We start from the raw sequence: 14,737 nt of genomic DNA, 5'->3' as shown, positions 1-14,737 counted from the left end.
TTATTTCAAAAGCTTTCTAGCATGATCGTGGCAAGTTTTTAACATCTTTTGGACATGGGTTAATTTCTTGGGAGTTAGAGACAATCACATTTCTTTCTATGTATCTATCTTTATGTATATCCACTTAGGTTAGTCACAACTTGTTGTTGTTGATCAATTGGGCAGACTAATATCTGAGTATGAGTGACATCACCATGGACTGGGTTCAATAAGATATGCTTCTTTCAAAGGTGATAGCCTTATTGTTTTATGGGTTATTGGCATGATCTAAAATTCCTAGAGCATAATAATTTAGTCTAAGGGAACATCTAACTCAATACTTTGTGTGCGAAGCGGTGGCAGTGTCAAAGTATGTATAACAGGAAAGTTTTTTGTTCAGAAAAATTGCACATGTACAGATGTGCAGGAATTCAAACATTGCTAATTAAATAAGGTTACTGTGGGTAGGTCAGCCTCTGTGCTTACTACACTGGGCTGGGCTCATTATTCTTGAGAAAAATGCTGAGTGCTCAAATAGAGAAATGTAGTGAAGTAGACTGTGTCCTTCATAATTTATATGGGCCAATGCCAACATTCTGGCACCTCCAGTCTACATATGCAGTGTTCTGATCATTTGCTTTGAAGCAATGCTTTTGAGGTAGTCCCATGTCTTGTATGTATTTTACAAAATGGCAAAATAGTTCATATTACCTAATGTTTAGAGATAAGCCTTCCTTTCATCAGCCTCCTTGTAGGGATGTTCTGCATCTTTGGAAAAGGACTTCTGAACAAAGCGTGATGTATTGCCTTCAATAGACAAATCCTAAGAGTTATAAATCTTTTGCTAACTTTCTAGTGTGTTATAGATAAGTGGAGTGAATACCTCGGGCATCCTTGTGTTCTGATGACACAGCTTGTGTAAAAATGGTTTATTTTTTTGGATCTTTCTTTTACCGTTTCAATCTCTCTTTCTCTGTAAGCATATCTTTAAGATAGATGCTACATTTCCTAAAACTTCTGGTCTTTGAAGCTTTCAGACTAAGTTATTACCGATGGGATGGAAACAGAAGTGGATAGGACAATTTCATTTGCTAAGTAATACTATTTGGACTATGGTTTTAGGAACACACACACACACACACACAATGTATATAGCAACAACTAATGAATGAATTTGAAAAAGAACATGGAAGGGTTTATGGGAGGCTTGGAGGCAGGAAAGGGAAAGGGAAAATGATGAAATTATAATCTAAAAAGAAAATAAGGAATTAAGATAAAATGAAATCTCTGTTGCTGATTTTCAAATATCTCCTGCATACATTGATGATATCCCTTGTTTTAGGTGCCAGACAAGTGAGAGAACTATTGGCTGTTATTGGAAGGAGCCTATGCTGCTGCCTGTACTGTGGCTCTTGTCTCCCAGGCCTCATGATAGTGCCTACCAGGGGAGGCATTTCATGGCGATGTGAGGAATGGTTGAACAGAGTTTATGGGGGGAAGTCCTACAGGAAAGCTTAGCAATGCTGGGTAGTATTGATGTGTCAAGTGGACACGAGAGCAATATGCATGGAGTCGAGGATGGGGAATACATAATCAGAGAGTATGTGAATTTCTGGGGTCAGGGAAACTATATGTGCACAAAAGGTCTTTTGTGTACATAAAGATGAAGCCTTCTAGTACAAATTATGTGGTGATGGGAGCCTTCTTATCTGTCCGTTTGGCAAGTGAACAACTAAGCGACATGATGCTATTGGTGACTTGATATGAAAAAATTCTGAAGGAGAAAAAATAAAATTTGAATTTTAAGTAATTCCAATTAATTAAAAATTAGAAAGTCATACATGGATAAAGGCTACTATGTGGGAAGACAGAGACAGAAGCTATTTAATTGGGATCTGGAGAGATTGCTAGTGGTTAAGGGCATGCACTACTCTTGGAGAGGACTCTAGTTCAGCTCCCATCAATTCTGTAAGGAGGGTCACTTCTGCCTGTAACCCCAGCTCCAGAGGCTTCTGCAGACATGTGCACATGACCCCCTCCAGCATATAATTAAGAATAACAATAAATAAACAAATAAAAGCCTCCAAAACTTAGTAGGGAGGTAAAGGAGCAGAGGTTTGACATGTGGCTACTCATGGACAAAACTTAAAGTAAGATTTTACAAACTGTCTTCAAGTACCATTTAGAAACCATACAGTGTGCATTGGATTTGCCCAGATGCTGCTTCAAAACTCTCTCCTCTCTCTCTCTCTCTCTCCTCTCTCTCTCTCTCTCTCTCTCTCTCTCTCTCTCTCTCTCTCTCTCTCTCTCTCACACACACACACACACACACACACACACACACACATACACACACACACTCAAACACATACATTCACACTCACATATATACTTATAAACACACACTCATACAATCTTGAAATAAGAGCTATTTGTTGAAAAACTCTGAGAAACATCAAAGTCATAGACAAGATTTTTTTTTAAAACAGGAATATTTGTTTTCTCCCCCCTCTCTCTCAGCTTTAGAAAATGCAATTCTATGACAGAGCACATCAAAACATCTAAATTCTAGGCCTTTTCCTCCAGTCATTTAGTGGTAGAATAACACAATTTGCCAGCTTACGGCTTTCTTTTGGTTTAATTATTTTCTAGGAAATTATGAGATGTGAAAATGGAACTGAAAATGTTTTCCCATTTTGTATAATTAATTTGAGAGTCGTGCTGTATTTATGTCAACTTGCCTAAGCAGATACATATTTTATCCATAATGATAAATGCTGGTAGGAAATATCTAGGGAATGTAATTCTGAAATACATTATAGCAGGTCAAATTTTGTAAATCTGTGTGAGAAAGAGAGAATTAAACGAGAAGGGAAGGATGGAGATGAAGGAGGGCAAGACGAGGAAGGGAAGATGGTGATGGATGTGCTTGTTGGAGTGTTTAGTTTTGTTGAACATTTGAGCATATTTTCTTTATTCTTTAGGTGAGAACAAGTGAAACGTTAGCCTTAGGAGGACCTCAGTAGACAGAGAAGTAGCAGAATGCGGTGACTCACTCTCATAGCGGCTCACGGAACACTTTGTAGTGTAACCAAGTGCACGGAGGTGGCAGAGTGGAAGTGACTAAGGAAATGACACGTTTTCAGTGACAGATTCAGGCCATTTGTGAGGTGGAAAGAGGAAGGTTTCTGAGGGACATTCTGTTCACTCCAGGAGAGTTTTCTTTTTTAATTGATCCAGGGTAAAAAAGTTGATTTCTACTTTTCTCATGTGTAGAACTCTTGTTGACGGTCTTGTTGATGGTGGTTTGGGTGAGAACCACCCTTATAGGTTCATATGTTTTGAAGGCTTAGTCTTTCTGTCTGTCTGCCGCCTGCCAATCAGGTTGTGTGCTTCACACTGTGATGATCGTGGACTAATTCTCTAAAATTGGAAGCCAGCCCCAGTTAAATGCTCTCTTTTATAAGAATCGCGTGGTCATGATGTCTCTTCATAGCAACAGAACAGTGACTGAGACAAGGACATGTCACAGTTCAGAGAAGCTGCTTTAGCTTGTGTTTTCTAAGATAGATTCCAGCGGGAGGAGTGTTAGCATGAAATACCAAGCCCAGAAGACTCTTCCACACACACTGAGAGCTCTGTAAGGCTTCTTTCCACTGTAGGAAGCCCCGTCCACTGTATATTGGTTTCGAACTACTCTGGCCATCTGTCTCACCTCTAAAGATTTCCTTTGCTCCCTTTTACAGCTGTTGAAGAACATGTGTAGAAAACAATAAGACCAACTTGGAGCTTGGAGTTTTAAATTTACAGTCACTTATTTTATTAACTTGTGACAGTTGACCAGTTTTGGGGGGCAGCTTTGCATTGTAACTTGTTGGTATTCCCCTTCAGCAGCCCTAGGTTAAGTATAGTGACCCCCGTTTTTGCTAGTGAAGGAGTTCCATAGGGATTTTCTGTTGCTGATTTTTAAATAGAATGTATACATGGTTTAAATACAGCTGTTGGTTAGCTTCTATGTACTTGCTTTTACAATCTTTTCATTTATCTCAAAACAGTTTTAGAGAGTTGAACATATTCTGCGAGTCCGTGGGTGAAGGAAATTTTATGACTGCTTAAAAATTCTGAACAGACTTTTGGTTTATGGAGTAATTTTATTTTTTCTTTTCTTTAAAAATTAAAAAAATATTTATTTATTCAATCTTATGGGTGAGTGTTTTATCTGCATGCATGTGTGTGCACTATGAGCCTGCTTGGTACCTTTACCAATTAGAAGAGGGATTGACTCCCTTGGAACTGGAGTTATGGAGAGTTGTGAGCCACTGTGTGCTGGGACTCCCACTGCAAGTGGTCCTGGGCGTTTTAATTGCGACCGAGTAGTTCTTGCTTCTAGGCCTTTCCAGCGGGTAGTTAGGAAACTGTATAAATACTGTATTTAAGGTTAAGAAACCATGAGATTGCTGGGCGGTGGTGGTGCATGCCTTTAATCCTAGCACCCGGGAGGCAGAGGCAGAGGCAGAGGCAGGCAAATCTCTGTGAGTTCGAGACCAGCCTGGTCTACAAGAGCTAGTTCCAGGACAGGCCCCAAAGCTACAGAGAAACCCTGTCTCAAAAAACCAAAAAAAAAAAAAAAATAAGAAGAAACAAAAAGAAACATGAGATCCTTCTATTTTCAGTTTAAACTTAAAATTTCTATATTCAGCATTAACCAAATTTTGGCATTAAAATTTTATGACTTTAAACATTTTCTCAACCACAGCTGGCTACCATTTTAGAATGTATATCAACCCCTCAGGTTTGATAATTGTTAAAATAATTTTTGAACTTTAAGAAATGACTGGTCTGATTTGAGGCCCTCATGAGAGGGAGCCCATGTATAACACTGCCTAAATGACCAGGAACTGGAGGCTGGATGGCCAGAGACCAAGGATAGGAAAAAATGATTCTGAATGATATTCTGCTGTACACATAGATCAGTGCCTAGCCCAATCATCATCAGAGAGAATTCCTCAGGTATCTGATGGAAGCAGATGCAAAGACCCACAGTCAAACATTAGGAAGTGAGATCCCAAATTGGAGATCTCTATTAGGCCCCTCCTCTTGGAGTGTGGGGAACCCCACAGAAGAAGGAAGGAAGCATTTTAAGAGCCAGGGGGTTTGAGAACAGCAGGAGAACACTGCCCACAAACATCAACTAAGCTGGGCTCATAAGGCTCACAGGGCACAGCAGTCATGGAGCCTGCATGGGTCTGTGCTAGTTCCTCTGCACTGGTGTTGTGTGGTACACCAAAGAGTGAGAATGGGAAGCTCTGACTCTTTTGCCTGATCTTGGGACCCTTTCCCTCCTACTGGGCTGCCTCTCCCAGACTTGATATGAGGGTTTGTGCCTTGTTTTATTTTAACTTGTTACACTGTGTTTGGTTAATATCTCTGGGAAGCCTGTGCAGTTTCTGAAGAGAAACTGAGGAAGATTGGATGTGAAACTGGGGGAGAAGGGATGTGAAGAGGGGGACTAAAGGAGGGTAGGGATGGGAAATTTCAGTAGGATGTATTGTAGGAGAGAAGGATAAATTATAAAAATAAAGTATATTTTTATTGTTTTATTATCTCACTTACATTTAATACATATTAATTGAACATATAAATCATATATATTTAGTTGTAAATATATTTAACACATATAAATATATAAGTAAAGCATGTTTATTATGTTTTATTATCCTTAAAGGCATAAATATGTATCTGACAAAAGAAGAGGCACGAAGAGAGAAATCTGGCATTGGGAGAAAAGATTCCATATGTGAAATGTCTGCATTCTCAGTGTTAAATTAGTACCTGAGCATTGATGGGTAGTCCTGTATGTGTGCACTACTGCTCACCAAGGTAGTTCAGTCAAGTTTTGGTGTCCAGGAGTTTTCATTATGTAGATATGACTTACCAGCTATCCCAAATCATATCTTTAGCAAAACTGACGTAGATGTCAAAGTTAGCATAATTAGTCGAGTACAGCCTAAGGGGTCCAACATATACAGCGAAGACATTCCCATCAATGTGGGAAACCCCCCAGGTTTAGTGGTCACATCCCAGGATTTGAAGCAATGCCAGAGCTTTCTCGGGTTAAAGGTAATTATTCATCAGGAAACATATTTTCCTACTGGTTTTGATTTGTAATCACACTCTCTTTGTGCTAAACCCCTTGGTTCAGGTTCAACACTTTAATCTACTGTTTAGGGAATGGAGAATGTAAGAAGGCCACCAAAACCATGTTCAGACAAAAGAGAAGAGCTATGTAGATGATAGTTAATCGCAACTGTCAACTTGATGGGATTTGGACTCACTTGGAGTCTGGCATTTCTTTGAGTATGCCTGTTGGTTTAGGTTGCTCGGGTTAATTAAAGTGAGAAGACCTGACTTCTGTGCGTGGCACAACTTCTGGGTTGCAATCCTGAACTGTATAAAGAGGAGAAAGCAAGATGAACACAAGCATTTATCAGTTTCTACTTCTTGATTATGGATGCAACGTGACCAACTGTCTCCAGGTTCTGCTATCATGACTTTCTCACCATGATGAATTATAATCTTAAAAACATGAGCCAAATAAACCCTTTGTTTGGAGAGTGGATTGGTCTGTGTTAATAGTACCTGTTTTTAAGGCTACAAATCACAGGACCAAGATTTATTAGTTTTTACAATAAAAAGATATTCTTATTTTATTTTATTTTTATTTATTTATTTATTTTTTATTTTTTTTTATTTTTTTGTTTTTCGAGACAGGGTTTCTCTGCAGCTTTAGAGCCTGTCCTGGAGCTAGCTCTTGTAGACCAGGCTGGTCTCGAACTCACAGAGATCCGCCTGCCTCTGCCTCCCGAGTGCTGGGATTAAAGGCGTGTGCCACCACCGCCCGGCTGATATTCTTATTTTAAAAGACTTATTATTACAGTTGCCCTTTTAGACACAAACTGAAAATGTTTGACTACTAATGTTGAAAGCCTAGAGTTACTTGAGGATAATTTGTACTTATTATTTCAGAAAGATGTCATCACATGGATTGTGCATATGCACAGAAATTTGAAGGTCTTCAGAGAAACTATGTATAAACATTATTTTCCTGCAGCTCATATTTTAGGCATTCACTGCAAGTCACTGACCTCTATTGTTATTACATCCTTTTGGAATATATTGATGCTGGATGGAGTATTGACAAAGGCCCAGCTTAAGTAGCTCTAAGTTGACAAACAATATATATTTCAATTAAAATGAGATATAACTGTCAATGTCTGTTTCTCTAAGGAGCCATTTGATATGTCTGTCTTCCACTGTCACTTTAGCCTAAAATATTCTTCCCTATTTCTTCCTTCATTTAGTAGTTTCCATCCATGGGATGCATTTCCCAGTGACTCCAGTCTGTGGTAGGTGTTAATTCAATGTACTCTCATGGCATGCATCTATCATCTATTTTGCAGCTGATAAAAATTTTATGTTCCATGAGGAGGCTGTTGTATTTGCTTATACATGTATTTCCTGACTCACATCAACCGTTATGAATATCACTGTTACCCAAAAGACCTTAGTTCAAGTTCCAGATTTTCAATTCATAAGACTCATTATTCCAAATGAGTCATTTGCATTTTTTTGACTTTCGGTTCTTCATTTACATAATGGGAAAATTGTATTAATGAATTAAAGTGTTTTGAAAAAGTAATCACATACTCTATATACAAAATACTTAGGATAGGACCTGGGGAATGCAATCACACACATTATATAAAGTACTTTTCATAGACATGGAAGACACTCTACGCTCAATAATTGCTAGATAGTATGCATAAAAATGTAGAGTAAACCTTTCAATTGTCACAGGTAACTACTGAATTTGGACATTTAAATAAAGCAGAACTGTGCAATTATAACAATTTGTTAATCCATAAAAATACAGTAATTATTGAACAACTATCCAGGGTAGTGGGTAAGATCTGACAATCAGTTCATGTTTGGGCAGTCACATTGGGGAGACTTTATGGGTGTTCTTTCTGACATCACCAAGAGATACAATCCGATAGCAAACTCCTTGATCCTCAGGCTCTTGAAATGTACTACTCCCTCTTCTGCAAGTTTCCTGAGCCTTCGGTGCAGGAGCTAACTTGCAGATGTATCTGTTGCAACTGGGCTCCCCAGCTCTGCATTTTGACTGGTTGTGGTTTTCTGTACAACAATGATCAGCATAGCACCGTAGCTAAAAGTACAGCAGTGGCATGCATCCTTGACAGTAGCCGACAGCTCTCTAATTGGATTTAAGACTCGGTCAACAGGAGGGAAATCATGGCTGGCACTGGAAACCTAGCCAACTACCTAGTGAGGTTGTGGAGAACAACCAACCACCACTTTATTAACCCAGTACAATTCCTAAATAAATATTTCTTCTTATATTCATAGATAGGTATAGTCCTCACCCCCATCAAGGAAAATTCAGACACTTGCACTTTTACCCATGACACTGTAGACGCACTTTGTTGTACTTATCTATTATTGAGAATTGCTGACTGCTAAGCTGCTCTTACCTTTTGACAATATCTAATACCCAGTTAATTCTTGTTTGTCCATGTTCTACGGTGGAAGTAGAAAACAATTAAGACCGATCCCCACTTTCCTTCCTTCAGGCCCCAGTGACTCCTTCAGCAGCTACTCAAGACTTTCAAAATGCATTTTCCAGGCTGGGCATGCTGGTGTACGCTTGTAATGCCAGAACTCAGGGGAAACCATGGTGATTGCATACGTTACAGTGCTTCCTGGCAAGACCCTGTCTCAAAGACAAAAGGAAAAGGAAATAGCAGAATGCAGAGTATACACTTTCCTCCTATTGGTGGAAGCTGTAGCCCATGTTGTCTGTGGAAGGTAACAACCTTTTAGTGCGTCAGTACAGCTGACAATGCAGCACTACAGACAGGGTTTTGGGGGAGGGGAATGACGAGGCTTTAATATCAACTACTGAGAAACATCCCCTTGTCATTCAACACTTTTCTCATAATATTAATGTTATCATTTAACTGACTCAGGACACGTCTACTCAACTTTCTAAGGATGAGAGCATGTGGATTCGTTTACTTTCTTTATACCACTGGGCCTGTGGGTGGAACATGTCCTCTGCTGTCTCCAGATCTTTCTTTCCTCTTCTCTTTGCAAATCTTAGTTTTCTAATGTTATTTTGTGAGACTGTATTATTGTACCTAGACTCTTAGTCCTTGTAAACATTTATTGTCTTCTATTATTTGCCTGAACCTCATCTAATGGCTTTTCTTCACTGAATCTTAAGCTCCTGGATGTAGACATTTCAGCTAATGTTGTTGTCATTTGCAGTGATGGTAGCACCTGCATGCATGGTACTTCCAGTACCTTAATCTGTCTGTTATAATTCACTGTGGGTCTAATACTGGCATAGATAATACTTCCAGCACTCTTTTTTCTGTAGACAGAAGTTTCTGTCCTTCCCAGTCCTGCAGACATTCAGTCCCAAAAAAACACAGAGAGGCTTACATTAATTATAAACCATTTGACCTATTAACTCAGGCTTATTATTAACTAGTTCTTAAACTTAAATTAACCCACAATTTTCATCTATGTTTAGCCATGTGGCTTGGCATCTTTTCTCATTGAAGCATTCTCATCTTGCTTCATCTGTATCTGGCTGGTGACTTACTCTCTGCCTTTCCTCTTCCCAGAATTCTCTTAGTCTGGTCACCTTGCTTATACTTCCTGCCTAGCTACTGGCCAATCAGTGTTTTATTAAACCAATATGAGTGACAAATCTTTACAGTGTACAAGAGCATTATTCCATAGCAGACTTCTCTGTTCTTGAAGTTCCTTTTTTTTTGGTCTCCATCCAACCCCAAATCATTTACTCCCAAATGCTATCTTTAGCTGTGCTAACATGTAGCATTTTAACCTTTTATAACCTCAGCTCTAAGCATCCATGTTTTCAATACTTTCTGTTTTTGCCTAGTTCATGTCCTCTAATATCACAACTAAGCAAATCTTATTCAAACAGGTATGGTTTAATCAACCTATTAATACCTGTAACTCTTCTGGTTATCCTCAGTTATCCTATTTTTCATTGAAAATGATACAGCCAATTATTTTAGTGACATATTACTTGACTGTGAAGAACAAAACAACAATGATATTTAAATAGAATGCCCCATCCACCGTACAATCCAATTTCTTTTTTTTTATTGTTTTTAGTTTGACAAATTACTTTAGATATTTCAAAATACAATGAAAAAAAAAATCTACCAGTGTAGAGTTTATTGGAATTGTAAGCATTTTCACTCCTCATTTCTGAAGTTTTCCACCTTCCCAATATGACTTTTCATTCCTATGGGCTAATAACCCTTCATTCTCCCCTCATCTCCAGCTCCTGGCAATCATTATTCTACTGCCTATTTCTATGAATTTGACCCTTCAGGTCTCTCATCTAAATGAAGCTGTAGGGTTCATCTCTTTGTGACTTGCTTATTTCACACCTTCACTTATATATAAGAATTTTATTCCTTTTTAGAGCTATACATATATACCACCTTCAGTGTATCAATTAATAATAGAATTGGATGGTTTGATCATTTCTCCCCATTGGAGCCTCAATACTGCAGGCGACTTATTCTATTCCCACATTGATTTTATCCTCTCACTCTATGAAATAGATTATTTCATACCCAATCCTATTTTCTCAAACCTGCTGAACGTGAGTCTGAACTACTGATGGTGCTTTGTATGTCACTGTGAACTGAGAAGTAACGAAGAGGGAGTATCTAGAAGACTACTGCTGTGCACGCTTTCAGTGAATGTCAGCGCCAGTGCACAGAGATTTCCCATCTCATTATTGCTTTTCACCATCTAGCGTTCATTTTTCTTACAGCTCTCTTCTACATCATCAGCTTTGCTTATTGATTAAACCTTTATCAGTATACAACAGGCAAGGACTTCTCTTACTGTAGAAATGACAGTAGCAGCCACCCACACCAAGACCTTTCTCATTGATATTCCTTCCATCGCCACCAACATTGTCCCTTGTTAGTAAGATTCCATGGGAACTGTTTGTGATTGCTGCCCCAGTTTCTGTTTGAGTCACTGTATCTGCCTCTGATCTCTCTACTTCACTGCACCATATCTCACTAAGGTTGCTGATAACTTTAAGTAATGTCTTTGAATGTTATCCCATTGTAACCAAAGGTCATTTGTAGTTAAAGTCAGTAGGCACTTCTTGACATAATATTACCTGACCTATCAAAATCACCCAGCAACACAAATCTCCTCCTTCTCTTGTCTTCTTTTTTAAAAAAATATTTATTTATTATGTATACAATATTCTGCCTGTGTGTATGTCTGCAGGCCAGAAGAGGGCACCAGACCTCATTACAGATGGTTGTGAGCCACCATGTGGTTGCTGGGAATTGAACTCAGGACCTTTAGGAAGAACAGGCAGTGCTCTTAACCACTGAGCCATCTCTCCAGCCCCTTCTCTTGTCTTCTTGACGAACAATGAATTCTACTTTTTCCTATTACTTCATGATTCCTTTCCTATTAATTTTTATTCTCTTTTCTTATTCTATGAACCTCTTAAATTTTCTGTATTACAGCATTGGTATGTAAAATAAGTATACAAATATCACATGTGATAATAATCACCAAGAAATGTATTTTAAAACAATTCTCTAGTATGCAAATTATTTTTCATGTATTAAAGAAAAAAATCATGGTTTGTATGTAAAATAAATAAAAATGATGGGGAAAACTAAATTTGCATATGAATGAGATGGAATTGCTATTTATTTTTACATAAATAATTATATCTTGACTGAATATTTGATATTTCATGGCTTGGAGCAGTTTCAATACTTTTAGAATTGATTGATATTTTGATTTTATAATTGTCAGTCTTGAGTACAATGCTTCACGAAAATATGTAGTGCAAAACAGCAGAATTATATTCAGAGCCATTTTAGAAATTATTGGAAATTTTGTCCTAATCCTAAGCCAAAATCCATTAATTTTTTTTTGAAACTCAGGTCAAAAAATAATGTTTAAGGTCAAACATTCCAACAAATCAACCCCAGGTATACTGATTTTACTTAAATGCTGAGGAATGGGAGAAAAATGTTAACAGTCTTTATTTTCCCTGATTAAACCATTATGTTTTCATAACATAATGTGTATGATAAGAAGAAACACTGGAATTCATGATAAAAATTAAAATAAGAGCCAGAGCGTTTCAGGCAGTATTCATTGGCCTTGCTGGTTGTGGCAGCAGGTGCAGAGCAGAATGTATGTTTTGTCTGCATAGAACCAAGGCCATGGTTGAAGTTTCATGACACGGCACACGGGAGTATGGTCAGATACCTTTAGAATTCATTGTGCATTTGATTTTGAATGGATTTTAAGTCTCTATGCATCCAGGCAGTTCTTATTGTTTCTGAATTTTCATAACCTCCACGTTCAGTCGCATGAATTATGACCCATGGTTTAAGACACAGCACTCTTAGGCAATCAACTCCTGATGAATCTCTTGGTTATACGTTGTTAAAAGTTTCAGGATGCCCATTTTCTATAGTGAATATCATTGGCCATTTGAAATCTTGACTACGTCTGATATTTTTCTCAAATCAACATTCCAAATGGAGGTATCAGTACCTTTTCCCCTCAAATCTACCACCTTTATAATCTTTCTCATCTTAGCAACTGCAGTTACGTTTTTCCAATTGTTTTAATTGTTCGGTTAAAAAAGGCATGGGTGTCTTTAGATTTTTTCCCATTTCTTTTCATTTATTTATTATTGTTTTTCAGAACAAGCCTTGACTTTTGTTATTTTTTTTAAAATCGCCCCATATTTATTTCACTCTCTGACTCTGTGATTGTGCCTCCAACATTTTCTGCTCCTTGATAAGGAGAGCGCCCTGATCCCTTCACGGACACACCTAGCACACATGGACCCACTGTAGGCCCTGCTGATGAGCGTCTTTGTCTTAGACACTCTCGCCAGGCCTTTAGGTCATACAGCATGAACCCCTTGAAGTCCGTCTAGGCACATGTCCCGAGTGGATTTTGGTGTTTGCCCAACCGTCTTGGTATAAAAGGAAACGATCCTGTTGCCAGCGGTTTGAGACAGCCTGGCTTTGTTCGAGGCTGAATTGTAAGAAAGTCTACGATGCAGTATGTCAGTTGGGGGATCATTCCGAGTGCCTCTGGGCACCAGCCCTGCAAGAACCTGTTTCTTTTATAACCTATATCCAACCACTTAAGAAATCTTACTGGCGTCACCTTGAACATATGACTGCAATTTCCCTCAAAATGAAGCACTAGCTAATTAATGTCTTTGCTTGGCTTCCTTTTCAACTCCATACACCTCTATCCAAACATTGTTGTCAGTAGAGGGCAGGCTGTGTCTCCCATCCACAATAGCACTCATCTTTCCTGTTTGCCTTTCCCCTTTAGCTTCTGTTTGTATTTAACTCATTTTATGTTTTACTGAGTCTTTTATATTGACCTCCCCCAACTCCCCCCCCCCCCGAATTCCATGTGAAGGCGTAAGTCACAAACAATCCCACACCAGTTTGAAATTATGATTAATAGAATGATAGAATGGTTATTTATTTGAAGGGGAAAAACTTAGAGATCACTGTCCCAGCCAACAGCCCTCCCCGCAATCAGGAAGGGAGCCTAGTCGCTGGAAGCAGAGTGGAGGGAAGTGGCTGCATTTTTAAAGAGAGAGACCACGCCCCAATGGGCTGGTATTTCAGCGGCTATTGGCTGAAGGAGCGGAAGGAGCTCCTGCAACATCCATGTGAACAAAATAGTTTGCTTCTTTTACTATTGTGTACTGTTAAAAAATTTTACTGATGGACATGTAGTTGTAACTGACTAAATGTTTGCTGACCGAGCAAATCAGCATTGCAAAAAAATTTAAAAGATGCTGTAGGACCCTGTGTCTAAAGACAAGTGCCTTGGTTGTTATTTGGGTGGTTCTGTGAGTAAAATTTCGGTTTTATGAAGCTGCAGCTTAGCGGCAATACTAACAAGCAAGCACCTGCTATATACAGAGAAGAAATGCCTCATTTGCTTCCTCCCTTAAGCTGCACCGATGGGAGAAACAAATATAGTCTTCTGTTATACAGCTGTGACTAAGCAACTTGCTTGGGACCATCTTGCCATCAAATGATTTCGCTGGGTTAAGAATCAGTTCCACATGACTTCAGAGCTTTTTCCTGTTTTAATACGTAGGTCACATTTGACTTTTGCTTGGTGTCTTGGCTAATGAGGCTATTAATATAAGTTAATAAACCGACCAGAAAAAACCCTGAATGATACACCACTAAGCTTGCTGAGTTCATCATTTCTTTTATTACATACACTTGAGTATAATGCAATTTTAATATCATTTTTATTTGTAGAGAAACCCCAGTAGCCAAAATCCAAGACAATTTTCACTTTTAATTGAAAATTAAAGATTACATTATATCAAAAGTCGTATGCATATACCATTAGGTCTATAATAGAAGTATTGCTTTAGCTATAAGTATAGTATTTAGTTGTTAAAAGCTTACCATTTTGATTTGTTTCTGTTGTAAAAAAAGAAGCAACAACAGCAAAAAAAAGCACTCCTGTGGCTAATTTAATAAAAGCAAATTCCCATAGATGTGTTGCAAGTGTCTGCTGTGAGGCAGAACTTGCTTCATTTTGCTTTTAGTTTTACTTTTTTGCTTCAGCATTCATT

The 14,737-nt window shown here is 38.4% G+C and overlaps 1 pseudogene; it reads right to left on the bottom strand.

The window, feature by feature from the left end:
- Positions 1 to 12,854: 12,854 nt before the first annotated feature.
- On the bottom strand, positions 12,855 to 13,197 carry LOC119821389 (annotated as a pseudogene).
- Between the last annotated feature and the right edge of the window lie 1,540 nt (positions 13,198 to 14,737).

The sequence above is a fragment of the Arvicola amphibius genome, chromosome 8 (genome assembly GCF_903992535.2).
Source record: "Arvicola amphibius chromosome 8, mArvAmp1.2, whole genome shotgun sequence".
NCBI classification, from domain to species: domain Eukaryota; kingdom Metazoa; phylum Chordata; class Mammalia; order Rodentia; family Cricetidae; genus Arvicola; species Arvicola amphibius.
Note: the sequence above shows the minus strand (reverse complement) of the source record. Positions and strands in the feature narration are given on the sequence as shown.